General features: G+C 38.2%; 1 protein-coding gene across 1 annotated transcript in view; it reads right to left on the reverse strand.

Annotated features, from left to right (window-relative positions):
• The window catches only part of TENM1 (teneurin transmembrane protein 1), an 887,850-nt gene that overhangs the window by 384,633 nt on the left and 487,146 nt on the right, over nucleotides 1–16,071 (reverse strand). The gene's annotated exons all lie outside the window — the stretch shown is intronic.

Consider the following 16,071-nt stretch of genomic DNA (forward strand, 5'->3'; position numbering starts at 1 on the left):
TCATGCATCTTTCTCTCTCTCTCTGTGTATGTTGACTTCTCTTTGAGAAATCTAGACCTAGAAACCTGTCAGCTAGGAAAGACAAGATGCAAGTTCATTTTGAGTCAGAGCTGGAATTGCAGCATAATAATAGGGAAATAGGATTTCAAATCCTGAAAGATGATGCTGTGAGAGTGCTGCACTCAATATGCCAGCAAATTTGGAAAACTCAGCAGTGGTCACAGGCCTGGAAAAGGTCAGTTTTCATTCCAATCCCAAAGAAAGCAATCCCAAAGAGTGCTCAAACTACCACACAATTGCACTCATCTCACACGCTAGTAAAGTGATGCTTAAAATTCTCCAAGCCAGGCTTCAGCAATACGTGAACCATGAACTTCCAGATCTTCAAGCTGGTTTTAGAAAAGGCAGAGGAACCAGAGATCAAATTGCCAACATCCATTGGATTATCAAAAAAGCAAGAGAGTTCCAGAAAAAACATCTACTTCTGCTTTATTGACTATGCCAAAGCCTTTGACTGTGTGGATCACAATAAACTGTGGAAAATTCTGAAAGAGATGGGAATACCAGACCACCTGACCTGCCTCTTGAGAAACCTGTATGCAGGTCAGGAAGCAACAGTTAGAACTGGACATGGAACAACAGACCAGTTCCAAATAGGAAAAGGAGTATATCAAGGCTGTATATTGTCACCCTGCTTATTTAACTTCTATGCAGAGTACATCATGAGAAACGCTGGGCTGGAAGAAGCACAAGCTGGAATCAAGATTGCCGGGAGAAATATCAATAACCTCAGATATGCAGACGACACCACCCTTATGGCAGAAAGTGTAGAACTAAAGAGCCTCTTGATGAAAGTGAAAGAGGAGAGTGAAAAAGTTGGTTTAAAGCTCAACATTCAGAAAACTAAGATCATGCCATCCAGTCCCATCACTTCATGGCAAATAGATGGGGAGACAGTGGAAACAGTGGCTGACTTTATTTTTTGGGGCTCCAAAATCACTGCAGATGGTGATTGCAGCCATGACATTAAAAGATGCTTACTCCTTGGAAGGAAAGTTATGATCAACCTAGACAGCATATTAAAGAGTAGAAACATTACTTTGCCAACAAAGGTCTGTCTAGTCAAGGCTATGATTTTTCCAGTGGTCATGTATGGATATGAGAGTTGGACTATAAAGAAAGCTGAGCGCAGAAGAATTGATGCTTTTGAACTGTGGTGTTGGAGAAGACTCTTGAGAGTCCCTTGGACTGTAAGGAGATCCAACCAGTCCATCCTAAAGGAGATCAGTCCTGGGTGTTCACTGGAAGGACTGATGTTGAAGCTGAAACTCTAATACTCTGGCCACCTCATGCGAAGAGCTGACTCATTTGAAAAGACCCTGATGCTGGGAAAGATTGAGGGCAGGAGGAGAAGGGGACGACAGAGGATGAGATGGTTGGATGGCATCACTGACTCAATGGAGATGGGTTTGGGTAGACTTCAGGACTTGGTGATGGACAGGGAGGCCTGACGTGCTGCGATTCATGGGGTCGCAGAGTCGCACATGACTGAGCGACTGAATGGAACTGAACTGAATAGGGAATTAGATACAAAAACATGCCATCAAGAATGAAATCTGAGAATAGAGCATGTGTACAGGGAGAAACAGAGACCCTAGACAAAAACAGAACAATGAGAAGAGCTCCATCTCTCATTAGGCCTTGTTGCACTCACTGTCCTTTCCCTATGAGACTATCCTGTTCAATTTTTAAAAAACTCCTTTTTTACTAGATTTGATTTTTTAAAGCAGTTCTGTTCACATTAACCAGATAAGTTCTAAGGCAATAAGTGATTTTCCATGTCGGGAAACAAAACCCAGAATTCATGTATACGTGCATATACATATATACAGTACAACCAGAACTGTGTGCTGTCCCCCACCACATGCAAACATGCAACAACTCCAATTTCAAATCCATTTTGTGCAGAGATCTAGTGCCAAAGGAAATGTAAGGAAATCTTAATAGTTACTATCTTTGGGTGAGAGAATTTGTAGATATACTTCTGTTTTTGATTTCCTGTGTTTTTCCCTCTTTTTGAAATGAAGGTCTATTACTTCTATTACTTGTATAAGATCCTTCATGATTTGGCCTCTGCAGACCCCTCTGTCTCACCACTGCTACCGTCTCCCACGCTTCCTAAGTGCTGGCCCTCCTATGTCAGATACAGTTTCCCAAATGTGCCATTTTTTTTTCAGGCTCCTGTGCCCTTATGTAAGTCTTTTAGAAAGAACGATATCAGAAGAGCTAAGAAATGCCCAAGAATAATGTAGATAAAAAGAAAGTAAAGACAGAATAGAGAGTGAATATAGGAAGAATGAAGAGTGCAGGGGAATAGAGAGGCATACAATAAGGAAGGAAATTTTATAGAAAAGTATATGATGGGTGGCTATCTATGCAAAAGTATGAGATCATTTGTTAGTTGTTTCGGGGGTCACTCTGGCCTCCATTGCTATAGGCTGTCTAGCTATTAGTCAGCATTGATACACTAAATAGATTTAGTTTAGTGGTTGTTTTAGTTCATCTGGGCTACTATAACAAAATACCACAGACTGGGAGGCTTATAAACAACAGAAATATGTTTCTCACAGTTGTAGAAGCTGGGCATCCACGATCAGGGTACCAGCATGGTAGGATTCCATGAAGGCTCTCTTCTGGGTTGCAGACTGCCAACTTCTTACTATGTCCTCACATGGCAGAAGTGGGTAGGGAGCAATTTGAGTTCTCTTTTATAAGAGCACTAATCCCATTAATAAATACCTTCACCCCTTGGGCATTATGTTTTACTTGTGAATTTGGGGGTGATACAAACATTCAATCTATAACAGTGGTTTCCATCCCCAATTATGTTATTGACTGGAGAATTATGTAAATTAAACCCTCTAATGAAGGCTTAAGAAGAAAGGAATAGGAAAGGGGAAGGCAGGAGGGGAAAAAAGAAATTGCAAGAGTCTGAAGAGAGGTGGGTAAAGGGAGCAGGTAAGGAAACAATGGATTTTGTCTCACTGTTAATCAAAAAGAGTGTTTCTCAGCTGGGGACAAACGGGCCCACAGTGGACATTTGGTAATGTCTGGGGACATTTTTGGTTCTCACACTGAGGAGAGGGCACTCCTGGCATCTGGGGTGGGGGAGAGGTCAGGGATGCTCCTCTACAGCCTCTAATGCACAAAACAGCCCCCACAGTAATGAATCATCCAGGCTGAAATATCAACAGGGCCAAGGTTGAGAAATCTTGGTCAAAAACTATTTCTCCAATTGGAACATGCAGTTTTGAAGTATTCAGTGTCCCTATGGGAGGGAATCTGTCATTCTTTAAAGACTTGCAGAAAAAGATTTTCTTGCCAGGCACTCATGATCTTATCTTCTTCCTGAAGCTCACAGCTGTTCCTCCCCTGAGACTGTTTGCACCTGGGATTGTTCTAGTATCCAAACAAATATCCTGAACTGTAGGGCCAGAGAACATACAGGACTCACTCAAAATTACCTCCAACATTTACCCTGCTGACCAAACAAGAAAATCTTTATAAAAGCTGGAGAATAGAAAGCATTTTCCACTTTCCATTTTTAAAATTGCTTTTCAAATTGTACCCCTCATGAACCTGTCATGAGGCATAAATCCAAAACCTGAACTACTGATTAAAACATGCACAATATATAACAATCACAGCCACTGAAACATTAACTCCCCTCAGGTTATACCGCCTAAGAAACAGTCAAACTCAGCTTTGTGCCATGCTCTAAACTCAGTGATTATATTCCCATTTGAGCAGAAGAGACTTTTTGGAAATCAGGTCTTCCTTCCACAGAAATACTCTCTCCTTGGTTCCCTGCTGAGTGGATTAAAGAATGCAAACGAGGAACTCATTGGTTCACTTTAATTATTCAGGGACAACACAGAAAGATAAACAAGGTGAAACTAACTTCAAGAGTATAATGATTTCGTGTACTTCTTCGACCTCTAAATATACATTTCCATTTGGCAAATATATTATTAAGCCTGAGCCTATTTTCTCTGCATTGTTGTCAATACTCAGAAAAAAATCATGATGAATTTACAGGACGTGATACAGAAGTGCTGGTTGGAACTTAAACCCAAAACAGATTTGTGTTTTTACCTTTGAACAAGAAACTCAAAATGAAGTTATCTTTATTTGACAATTAGAAGATGACAATATGAAAGAAAATATTGCAACTACTGCAGCTTTACAACATGACCAAAGGCAAGATAAATTCTGCATAAGTGTTGCATGTTGTTGAATCTGTCTCTAGGAAGGGATTTGTTCTTAAATTCATTTATTCAACCAACTTTTACTGAACACCTATTGTGTATCAGACAAAACAAAAACATATACTAGTCTTGCACTGGCCTCAGAATGCCTTCTTGACTACACTTGCCTGCCATTACTGCTACCCTCTGACACACAGGGATATATAGTGTTTTCCTCATTTCCTCTTGGCTAATGGAAATTCTGGAAGGAATCATGATTTCTCAACTTAAATTTATCTGACTTTTGGGGGGACTTGATCTACAATGCAATTAATTAGAATCTAACTAACTGGAAATCTTAATAGAATAGCATTCTTTCAGTAAATAAGCAAATGACAAGAAGGCAAACAATAGAACACAGAGTTAATAAAGCCAGAAACAACTGCAAATATCATTTAACTGAGGTTGGAAGAAGAAAGAGACTTTAACAAGGTCATACATCCATTTCTTTGCAGAACTGGACTTCTACTCATGATTTCTAACTCTAAATTCAGTGCTTTTTCAACTACTCACAAGAGGCCATCCAAAATTTTCAAAGTATATCCAGAGACATTTGGCCCTGTGTACAATATCTTTTACATCTAGAGTACTATACAATAAAAAAAATTATATTCACAATGACAACCCTCACTTACTGTAAGATTTTCAATTATAAGAGATTAAATTATGATCATTTGGATTAAAATGGAAAGTACATTCACATTTAAGAAAAATTTTGAATAAGACTGGTAATTTTTCAAAAGTTCTATTTAACCTTAAGCTAACTACCAAATCCAATTAACCAGAACCCTCAGTTTTCTGGGTTTTTAGACTCATCAAGATTTTAATATAAATAGAATAAAACCGAGATTATGTCTGCAGGCAGGGAAACTTAACTGAACTATAAATATTCACCAAAAGACAAAAAGAAATGACTTGGGGTTCTTTATATTCCTAAGACAAATTGTTGTAGTACAAAGAGTATTGGATTGGTTGCATGCAGACTTGCATTCTAACTCCAAATCTTATAATAAACTGCCATAAGGAGATATTAGTAAAATTTCCCAAGACCCAGTTTCATTATCTTTAAACTGGACATTATTTTTATTGTACAATTCCTAGGGTTGTTTAGAGTTTAAAATGAGATAATGAGTGAAACGACTTTGGACAGTAGAAAATCAAACATAATTATATATACACATATGCCTACATGTGCACAAACATATGCATATATATACAATATGTTATCTAAAATCTGAGTCTTTTGAATATTACAAATAAGGAAAAGTATTTAGCTACAAGCATATCTAATAAAAAGCAACCAGCCATGCTGCTAGAAAAGTATCTAAGTTAATGACACTATTCAGTATGGTAAGTGACAAATTTGAAAGATCTGACTTCATAGAACAAAACCAACCCAATTATTTAGTTGAAAGGTTGAATGGTGGGGAAATAGCAGATTGCCAAGATTTTATTTGTAAAGAAAAGCAATTTACTTAGGAGGCTTATATAATGCCACAAAAGGAATGAATCAATGATATTTGTGTTTTTATATTGTACTTGATATTTTGCTAGTTCAGTAGGAAATAGTCATAAGTTAGCATTTATGTTATCAGCGAAGCTCTATGCATACATGTCACTACTGAATACCTTCATCAACAACAGGGGGTGCCTACTGTTTTGTGTGTGCCAGATGGAGACCAGAAGTTTGAATTATAATCTTGGAATGGCCAATAATATCTGCTTGCCCTTGGAAATATGACTTATATTCAAGAGTCAACTTTAAATAAGTGTGGTATTGATATATCTTCCAGTATGAGATTAGCAAAGATGAAATTTCTAGGACCTAAAGGATGAACTGTTCCTCAAAGGCAGTGTCATTCCCAGTTGTATGAGACTTGGTAACCTAGGAAGCCTGTACCATTGTAGGATCATGCAATTTTCTTCAGCATTATGTGAGCATCTCTGCAAATTTCCATATTCTTTACCATTAAGGAAACTTAATTTCTAACTTGATTTGTAGGTTTCTTTCTGTCAGTCACATCACCATCCTGGTAACTATTGTGTACCTCCTTATTAAATGTAGCTCCTCCCATTTTCTTTTTCCTCCTTCCAATTTATATGAATGCTTTGCCCAGATTCAGCTTCTTCTCAATCTACTATTCCATTTCAAAACAGTACTCTACCTTCTATTTCTCTTTTCTTACCTCTTCCCAGTTCTTTTTTTTTCATTTATTTTTATTAGTTGGAGGCTAATTACTTTACAATATTGTAGTGGTTTTTGCCATACATTGACATGAATCAGCCATGGACTTACATATATTCCACATCCCGATCCCCCCTCCCACCTCCCTCTCCACCCGATTCCTCTGGGTCCTCCCAGTGCACCAGGCCCAAGCACTTGTCTCATGCATCCCACCTGGGCTGGTGATCTGTTTCACCATAGATAATATACATGCTGTTCTTTCGAAACATCCCACCCTCGCCTTCTCCCACAGAGGTCAAAAGTCTGTTCTGTACTTCTGTGTCTCTTTTTCTGTCTTGCATATAGGGTTATCATTACCATCTTTCTAAATTCCATATATATGCGTTAGTATACTGTAATGTTCTTTATCTTTCTGGCTTACTTCACTCTGTATAATGGGCTCCAGTTTCATCCATCTCTTTAGAACTGATTCAAATGAATTCTTTTTAATGGCTGAGTAATATTCCATGGTGTATATGTACCACAGCTTCTTTATCCATTCGTCTGCTGACGGGCATCTAGGTTGCTTCCATGTCCTGGCTATTATAAACAGTGCTGCGATGAACATTGGGGTGCATGTGTCTCTTTCAGATCTGGTTTCCTCAGTGTGTATGCCCAGGAGTGGGATTGCTGGGTCATATGGCAGTTCTATTTCCAGTTTTTTAAGGAATCTCCACACTGTTCTCCATAGCGGCTGTACTAGTTTGCATTTCCACCAACAGTGTAAGAGGGTTCCCTTTTCTCCACACCCTCTCCAGCATTTATTGCTTGTAGACTTTTGGATAGCAGCCATCCTGGCTGGCGTGTAATGGTACCTCATTGTGGTTTTGATTTGCATTTCTCTGATAATGAGTGATGTTGAGCATCTTTTCATGTGTTTGTTAGCCATCTGTATGTCTTCTTTGGAGAAATGTCTGTTTAGTTCTTCGGCCCATTTTTTGCTTGGGTCATTTATTTTTCTGGAATTGAGCTGCAGGAGTTGCTTGTATATTTCTGAGATTAATCCTTTGTCTGTTGCTTCATTTGCTATTATTTTTTCCCAGTCTGAGGGCTGTCTTTTCACCTTACTTATAGTTTCCTTTGTTGTGCAAAAGCTTTTAAGTTTCATTAGGTCCCATTTGTTTATTTTTGCTTTTATTTCCAATATTCTGGGAGGTAGGTCATAGAGGATTCTGCTGTGATTTATGTCGGAGAGTGTTTTGCCTATGTTCTCCTTTAGGAGTTTTATAGTTTCTGGTCTTACATTTAGATCTTTAATCCATTTTGAGTTTATTTTTGTGTATGGTGTTAGAAAGTGTTCTAGTTTCATTCTTTTACAAGTGGTTGACCAGTTTTCCCAGCACCTCCTCCCAGTTCTTAAAACCTATTGCAGTCTTGCTTCAATCTTATCACTGTACTGAAATTAGCTGCTTAAAAATCAAGAAGCCTGTAATGGACAGAATCAATGGTGTTTTCTCATCCACATCCTATTTAATTCCTCTGAGGCACTTGGAAATCATGATCACTATCTCCTTGAAATTTTCTTCTCTCTGTTCTGTTCCATTCTATGATTACTCCTCAAACACCAGTGCTGGCTTTCTCTCCTTTGTGGACTCTTAAAATGTGTTTCCATGGGTTTGGTTTACTGTCTTCTTCTTATAAGAAACACTCCTATAGGTTTTATAGTATTTCCTCCATTATTCATGGAAATTCAATTATTATTAATACATTGACTCATGAAATTCGTAATTATCCATGTCTATCATGAAGTGGCTTCATTACATACTAACTGGTAGCCTTGTGGTACATTGCTCAACTTCTATAAACCTCAGTTTTAAATAAATATGGAATAAATATGATGATGGCTTGGCACAATAATTGGCATATAGTATAAGCATTCGGTAAGTGGTAGGAGAAAAACACTTTCCATTTTTCTTCCTTTTCTGGAACACAGATCCATATTTGCAACTACTTATTAGATACTGGACATCTCAAACTGGATGTCCTACATACATGTTTCCAAAATAAAACTCACTGTTGGCTTCTACAAACTACTGTTTCTGATTTCAGAAACCTACTCCATCTGGAGTTTCTTGCTCAGTTTCTCTATCAGTCTGTCCATATACCCTACAAAAATTTTGTTGAACTATATAAACCAAGAATGAAGGAGGCAAAGTGAAAAAAAGGGCACAGTCCTTTACTCGAGATGCAACAGGGAATAAAAACAAGTAAATAAAGTATCTCCAGTGCAAATGTACAATGGAGTAAGATCTCCATAGACAAACCAACAGGGTGCTATGAGACCACAGATAAAGGGAAATTCTATGAAAGTTGTTGTGGGGAAGTGAGGGCAAGTAAAAGAAGACTTTTAAGAGGTATCTTGGTCCCCTGTCCCCCGTCCCCCATATTATATCTAGCCAGGCTACAATTTCTACAATATTAGTACCTTCAATATAATTAACATTTTAGGGTAAAGGCTGTCTCCCCCACTAGAATGTCAGCTCCATGAAGACAGAGATTTTGTCTGAAGTTTTCTTTGATGTAGCCCCAGCAACTAGAATAGTGGATGGTACATGGTAGACACTCAATAAATATTTGTCAAAACTTCTTAAAACTTATCTATGCTAGAATTAATTCATCATAGTGTTTACAATGAGCTGTTTTTCATTTAAAATAGTCACATTGTGCACATTCTAATACCCTCAGATATCACACCAGAAAATTAGCAGAATGGCAAAGCAGATGTTATTGTTTATTTGCTTATTTGTTTGCCAAAGGGGGCAATTCTTTTTGAGTTTTCCTCTTCTTTAAATGGAATACTCAGTACTACATTTTCACCATTCTTGCTGAGACATTTCAAAGAACTCAGGACTTAACCTGATCTTATCTTTTGCTTTTAAAGCTACAAACTTTTTTGTCTTGTGGAATTAATAAAGAAGCAGCTGGATTTTCCCAAAGGGAGATGTTTAGCAGAATGTCTTTGATACACACACACACACACACACACACACACACACACGTGCATGCGCTCCTCTCTGTAGAAAATAAGGAGAACAATTAACAGAAAAATAATTTTTTGATACCTCAAATATATTTCATAGTTTTAGTAAAATATAAGGGACAAGTGTCTATTAACTCAACATGGCAATGAAAATAATTATTATGATTAACTGGATAAGTAACTTTGTAATCAATGAGTTGTTAAGAACTAGCTCCTTTCTGGATCAAAACCAGATATTTCTGTTTTAAATATATAACCCAGGATAGGGAAGTATATATGAATGATGAGGGAGGGCAGAAAGGTTAGTACTGAGATGCCTCTAAAATGTATCTTTTGTTTGCTATAGTTATATATTTCCCCAATCAATTCATTATGTCAAAATTCCCTAAAAACATCTGTTTATATTCACATTTGGATTACTAAATAAATCTTCTCCATATTAAAACCAGGTTTCATCTCACCTATGGTGAAATTTCCTTTCTTTATAAAATGAAACACATGTTTGCCTGTGGTTTTAATTTTGAATTGAAACCATAAATAGTCAATTCAAAAGCATTTTAAAAAATGATACCACCACCAAAGTGACAAGAGACTGTATCACAATAATCTCCAAAATACTGCTCTTCACTGCCCAAGCACAATAGACTACTATAGATATATTTTTATTCTCAATATGTAAAATATATTTTAATGCTACAGAGTTTTCCTTCATGTAAATTTAGCATCTTCCACATCCATCATTTGGTGTACGCTGAAAAGCTTGGTTGACTCCTGTTCATCTGTAATAAACAGGATTTATAGGTCATAGATTAGTTCCACGAAGTCTTTTCCTGTCTTAAAAAGAATCTTTGAATCTGTGGCTGAAGATAGATTTTGCTAACCCCAGTGCTGTTAAAGGATTAAAGCACGTAATATTGTTGGATCTAAGCACTGAATATGTACATTCTGAGCTATTTTTTTTTCTTTAGTCATTATTAAAGGGAAAAAAAAGGTCTCTGAATCTATTTTTCCAGAGCGAATGTCCTAAGGGGGGAAAAATTCTACTTCTAAATGTTAGGTAGATTTTAGTAGTACTATAAAATAAAGAAAGTTAACTACCACTAGAAACCTTATATTTATGGGTTAATATTTAAAGAGTGCTATCCCATAGATATTTAAATCATGGCCATCACCACTAATGAATATTTCTTCCAAATGATTCTTATTTCCCCAAGATAGACACTAGCTCTGTAAGTCTGCTAACAAGCATTGGTCACGTAGATTTCTTTTCTTTTTCCGTTCCTTATCAACATTTCCTCCGGCAATGGTGCTGGCTCTTCTTCTGTAAAAATAACCCATTGCCTTCCCTGAGTTGTCACACTGGCCTAAAGCCAGCAAGGGCAGTTAGCCACATAACAAGCTACAGCCATCTGTCAGAATATGCTAAAAATCAATGAGGATAGTTGGTATCCATTCTTCTGGCTAGGCCTGACTCCTCCACACAATTCTGATTTGTCATTGTGAGTTGGAGTGGTTATGTTCATATCAAATCCAAGTTCTCCCTAGTATTGAATATCATGGCAAAATCTTTCAGCAAGATTCATTTTGGTGACTAGTTTAGGGAGTCTACAATAAGCCACTTGGCCAGATGGAGGAAATATGCTCCAACATGACTCCAAAATTGTTCTATGAGCAAATGTAGTAAACACAAGTGATTTCAGCTCCACAGCAACCAGCTAGACATATCATTTAACTAAAGGCCAATATCTGACAATTTCTCAACCTCCACTGTTGACAACTCCACCTCCCAGAAGGTAGAGAAAATAAGGAGACTTGCTTCTCTCACTGACTGAAAAAGAGAAATTGGTGAAGTGAAGGTGACAGAAACTTATAGAAAAAGCAACGATTTTAGCTGAAAGTCCATAAGTACTCTATAAAGCAAAATCCTAGACTTTAGGAAAGTGGTTTTCTACAGTGAAGTAGGCATGTATGAGTCCATGCCTGGAGACAGTAAAAAAAGTGTTGGGGGGGGGGAGATGAATAAAGAGTCAGCTGGGGAGATTTGCTGGCTATTGAAACCAGTGTGTCTCTACTGGGCGCTCTCCATCCAGTATTTCTAAATAACATGTACTGAAAAGAAGGGATGAAAATCAAGGATAAATAAATATAAGGTGTGGTTAAAAAATGCCAAAAAGAATCACACCTGAAATGACCCTAAAGGTTGAAAAAACCTGCTAAAGATAACAGAACAGTCTTTAAAAAAATATGTTTAGAACAAGAAGAGCAAGGATAGGCTAGACACGCAACTCATGGAATGGTATCAAATGAGTGATCGTATCTTTTTTTTTTGTGAAAAAGAATGATTCTAACCTAAAAGGGGGTCTTCCCTCATAGCTCAGCTGGTAAAGAATCCACCTGCAATGGGGGAGACTTGGGTTTGATCCCTGGATTGGCAAGATCCCCTGGAGAAGGGGAAGGGTACCCACTCCAGTATTCTGGCCTGGAGAATTCCATGGACTGTATAGTCCATGGGGTCGCAAAGCAATGGATATGACTGAGTGACTTTCACTTTCACTTAACCTAAAAGGGTAATCAATATCATAGCCATAAATTGAAGCCTAATATAGGCAAGGTGCCCATAAGAGGGCACTCAACTGTTCTAAATTAATTGAAATTACATTTCAAAGTGGTGAGAGGTCCTGTGGATTAGATAGCCTAGTCATAGTTGTTAATGTTTTGGGATTCTGGTATGGGTAACATGTGTCAAAAGACTGGAGACCCTAATATGAGCTTTGGTTTTGAAAAGGGACACAGAGCACATGGGCTCCTTAGGTTAGACAAGGGTCATCATGCTGATTGAGTGCAAAATCCTGAAACAGGCTATTAAAAGGAGGATTTGTAAGCACTTAGAAAAAGTAGTAACCATCAGAAGGCAGCAGAAATTCTGTAAGAACAAGTTATTAGACAAACCTCATTTCATTTCTATTTTTGATTATGATTATTGGCTTGGAAGATCAGTAAAAATGTAAGCACTCTGTATCTGGGTATCAGCAAGGCGTTTGACAAGGTCTTTCATGATATGTCTGTGAACAAGACAGAGAAATGTAGAATGCTGCCTGATGGATAAATGTCAACCCGCAGGGAGGTTTCCAGTGGCATGCCACTGAGCTCTGACCTTGATCTTGTCCTATATAACATTTTTATTAATGATGTACATAGTCATATTGAGTGAAGTAAATCAGAGAAAGCAAAATATTGTATGACATCACAATCATTTGTGAAAGTTTAGAAGAAATGAAACAAATGAACTTACGAAACAAAAAGAGACTCACAGACTTAGAGAACAAACTTACGGTTCCAGAGAAGGATGGAGGGAAGGGATAGTAAGGGAGTTTGGGATGGACATGTACACACTGCTATATTTGAAATGGATAACCAACAAAGGCCTAGTGTCTAGCACATGTAACTCTGTTCAATGTTATGTGGCAGACTAGATGGGAGGGGGGTTTGGGGGAGAATGCATACAGGTATATGTATGGCTGGGTCCCTTCACCATTCACCTGAAACTATCACAACATTGTCAATTGGCTATGGGTGCATGCTAAGTCACTTCAGTCATGTCTGACTCTATGTGACCCCATGGACTGTAGCCTGCCAGGCTCCTCTGTTCCAGGCAAGACTACTTGAGTGGGTTGCCATGCCCTCCTCCAGGGCATCTTTGCAACCCAGGGATGGAACCAACCCATGTCTCCAGCATTGGCAGTCTGATTCTTTACAACTAGTGCCACCTGGGAAGCCCTTATACAAAATAAAAAGTTTTTTAAAAAAGAGCAAGGCATATCTAACAAACCTACAAATGACACAGTAACGAGTGCAGTACAGAGCAAATACTTTTTATGGCAGAATTAGAATTCAGCTACATCTCCACGGGGTAACGAGATGAAATCCAATTAGGCTAAATTGAAGCTCGAAACCTATTTTCCACCTACATCCTTTCCATCCCAAACACACAATTTAAAAAACCTACCAACTATGTAATAATTATAAAATAAATGAAATGTGGCTTAGTCTTAGAGCTCGTTTAAAAGTTTTGAGTTGAGTTAAATAGTGTTTTTGGTGTGTATCAGTAGTGTTATGTGTTCACCAAAAATGCTGATATTGGAGTAAAGAACATTAAGAGAAATATTGGGTTGGCCAAAAAGTTCATTTGGGTTTTTCCATAAGATGTTACGGAACCCAATATTTACTTAGAACAGGGGAGACAACTGATTATTGGTCATAACGCAAATTCCTGAATGAGTCAGGCAAGTTGATTGTCGACTGAGAGTCCCACCTACCATACATCAGATCTGCTCCCAGCCTGTGCTCAGTGACATCCACGGGTGTCCAGGCTATTGCTTTTTTAATCACATGATCTTCCTCTCCCCTTAGGCTCAGCTGACTGAAAGAATAACTGACAGCGCTTGCCAAGAAACATAAACACTGCCTGGTACAAAAGGGATATGAATTGGGCTAATCAAATGTACTCTTTTTGGTTTTTCTAAATATATTTTTAAAAGTATTTATGTATTTGGCTGTGCCAGGTCTTAGTTGGGACACACGGGATCTTTGATCTCAGTTGCAGCATATCGGAATCTAGCTCCCAGACCAGGAACCCCAGGCCCCTTGCATTGAGAGCCTGGAGTCTTAGCCACTGGACCACCAGGAAAGTCCCTCTCTTAGTTTTTTAAACCTAGGGCTAGCAGGAAAATTAGGCAGGTAGCAATGGAACAGGCACTGAAGGGAGAAAGTGCAAGATGCTGGGAGGTACACTTGGAATCACATGGTGCAATGAAAACCTGACTTTGCTATGAGAAAGTAGACACTGTGTGGTAGACCAAAGAAATACTGAGCTGACAATAAGCTATTGGACAAAGAAAAAGACAAAAAGTGGCAACACTGCAGAGAATTGCTGAGTCATATTGGTGCCAGAGATCTATAGGCCTTACCCTTCCTTGTGTATTGACCAGTATTTCCTGGCAATAGTCTTAAAAAGCTATTCTCAATTATTTGAGGCAGTTTGAATAACCACTGCTCCTTTCAATCAAAGAGCCTAATAATCCACACGTGCATTCAGCCTTGGCTGTGACACTTCAAGAGCAGACTGGACAGACTGAAGTGTGCTTTAAGGGAAGAGCCAGGATGGAAGATTTGAAATCAGTTAATGTGAGGAGCAGGTGGAGGAATGGGGAAAACATTTAGCTCTAAGTAGAGAAGATTCAGGATCAGTGAAGGGCTGTTAGATGTGAGAGGGGTTTTATTTATTTTGTGAGATCCCAGAACTACGTCTGGAAGGAATGGGTAGAGTTAAGAGGTGGGAGATTTGGGTTCATTAAGAATCTTCCAGTAGTTGTCTGACTTGAAACGGAATGCCTGAGGAATGAGCTAATGTCTTATTCTGGAGATATTTAGGGAGAGGCAGGTAACCACATAATAGGGATGGCAATATTACCTTTGAATTCTATAATGCTTCACAATGCACATTCTGTTACACTGGCTTGATCTTCCTAACAATCTGTTGAGATGGGCATTTTTATGTTTATGTTTACAGATGTGGAAGCTGAGGCTCAGAGAGCTATCATACAGCTCTTAATTAAGTACCAGGGCACTCGCAGAGTTACCTTCTATTGACTGCATGTGAAAGGAACATTATAAAGGATATATTTGGAAAATCCTAGCTGATCAAGCTGATAGGGTTTCTAGGTTTTTAAAAATTCATCTTTGTGATGCTGAATATATTTTCAAATGCACAAAAAAGGTACTCTCTCTGCTCAGTCTCGCATGAAAACTTATGTTCTTCTCTGCGTCTTATGAAACTGAGACCAATTAATACATTCCTTGCATAGATACAGAAGGTCCGTGGGTGCAGTTTGTACAAACATGCCTAGATGTACATTTCAAACAAGAATAGTTTTCTCTCTCCATTTGCCTGAGCCCATTCCCCACCCTCCTTCCAGATTTCCTGTTATTTGGCTTCTTAGATGAAAGAAGTGTGTTTGCTTATCAAGACTGCTAGTTAACCAAATGGGCCCACTGCTTTCTTAGCTATCACTAAGTCCTGCAAAGGAATTAAAAGAGTGAGTAAATCACCACCATTAGTGAAAACTCCTTGAAGATAAACATTGTTCTCTGCTTTTCTCACTTGATTCACTTCCTCCCTTTGAATTAAAAAAAAAGAAAAAGAAATGCTACGCTACACAAACCCTCTCACTAGTACCCACAGGTGCTGACTGCTGTATTATCTCTTGGAAATCCATGGCTGATTCATATCAATGTATGACAAAACCCACTGGAAAAAAAAATAATAATAATAAAAATTAAAAAAAAAAAAAGAGATCAGTAATATCACTTTTTGAAGCTATTTAATCTAGTTAGTGATGGATGATACAGAGTTTCCTGGATGTGGGCCATAGTGTTTTCAGGTTGTCCTTGGTGACATATTTCTGATGCTATGGCTGGCATTTAAGTTAATATGCTGCTAAGGAGAAACAGTAGTTTTGAAATGTGAGTTTATTAGTCCTCCCCTTTCCATTCCAATTCTC

The sequence above is a fragment of the Dama dama genome, chromosome X (assembly GCF_033118175.1).
Source record: "Dama dama isolate Ldn47 chromosome X, ASM3311817v1, whole genome shotgun sequence".
In the NCBI taxonomy this organism is placed as follows: Eukaryota; Metazoa; Chordata; class Mammalia; order Artiodactyla; family Cervidae; genus Dama; species Dama dama.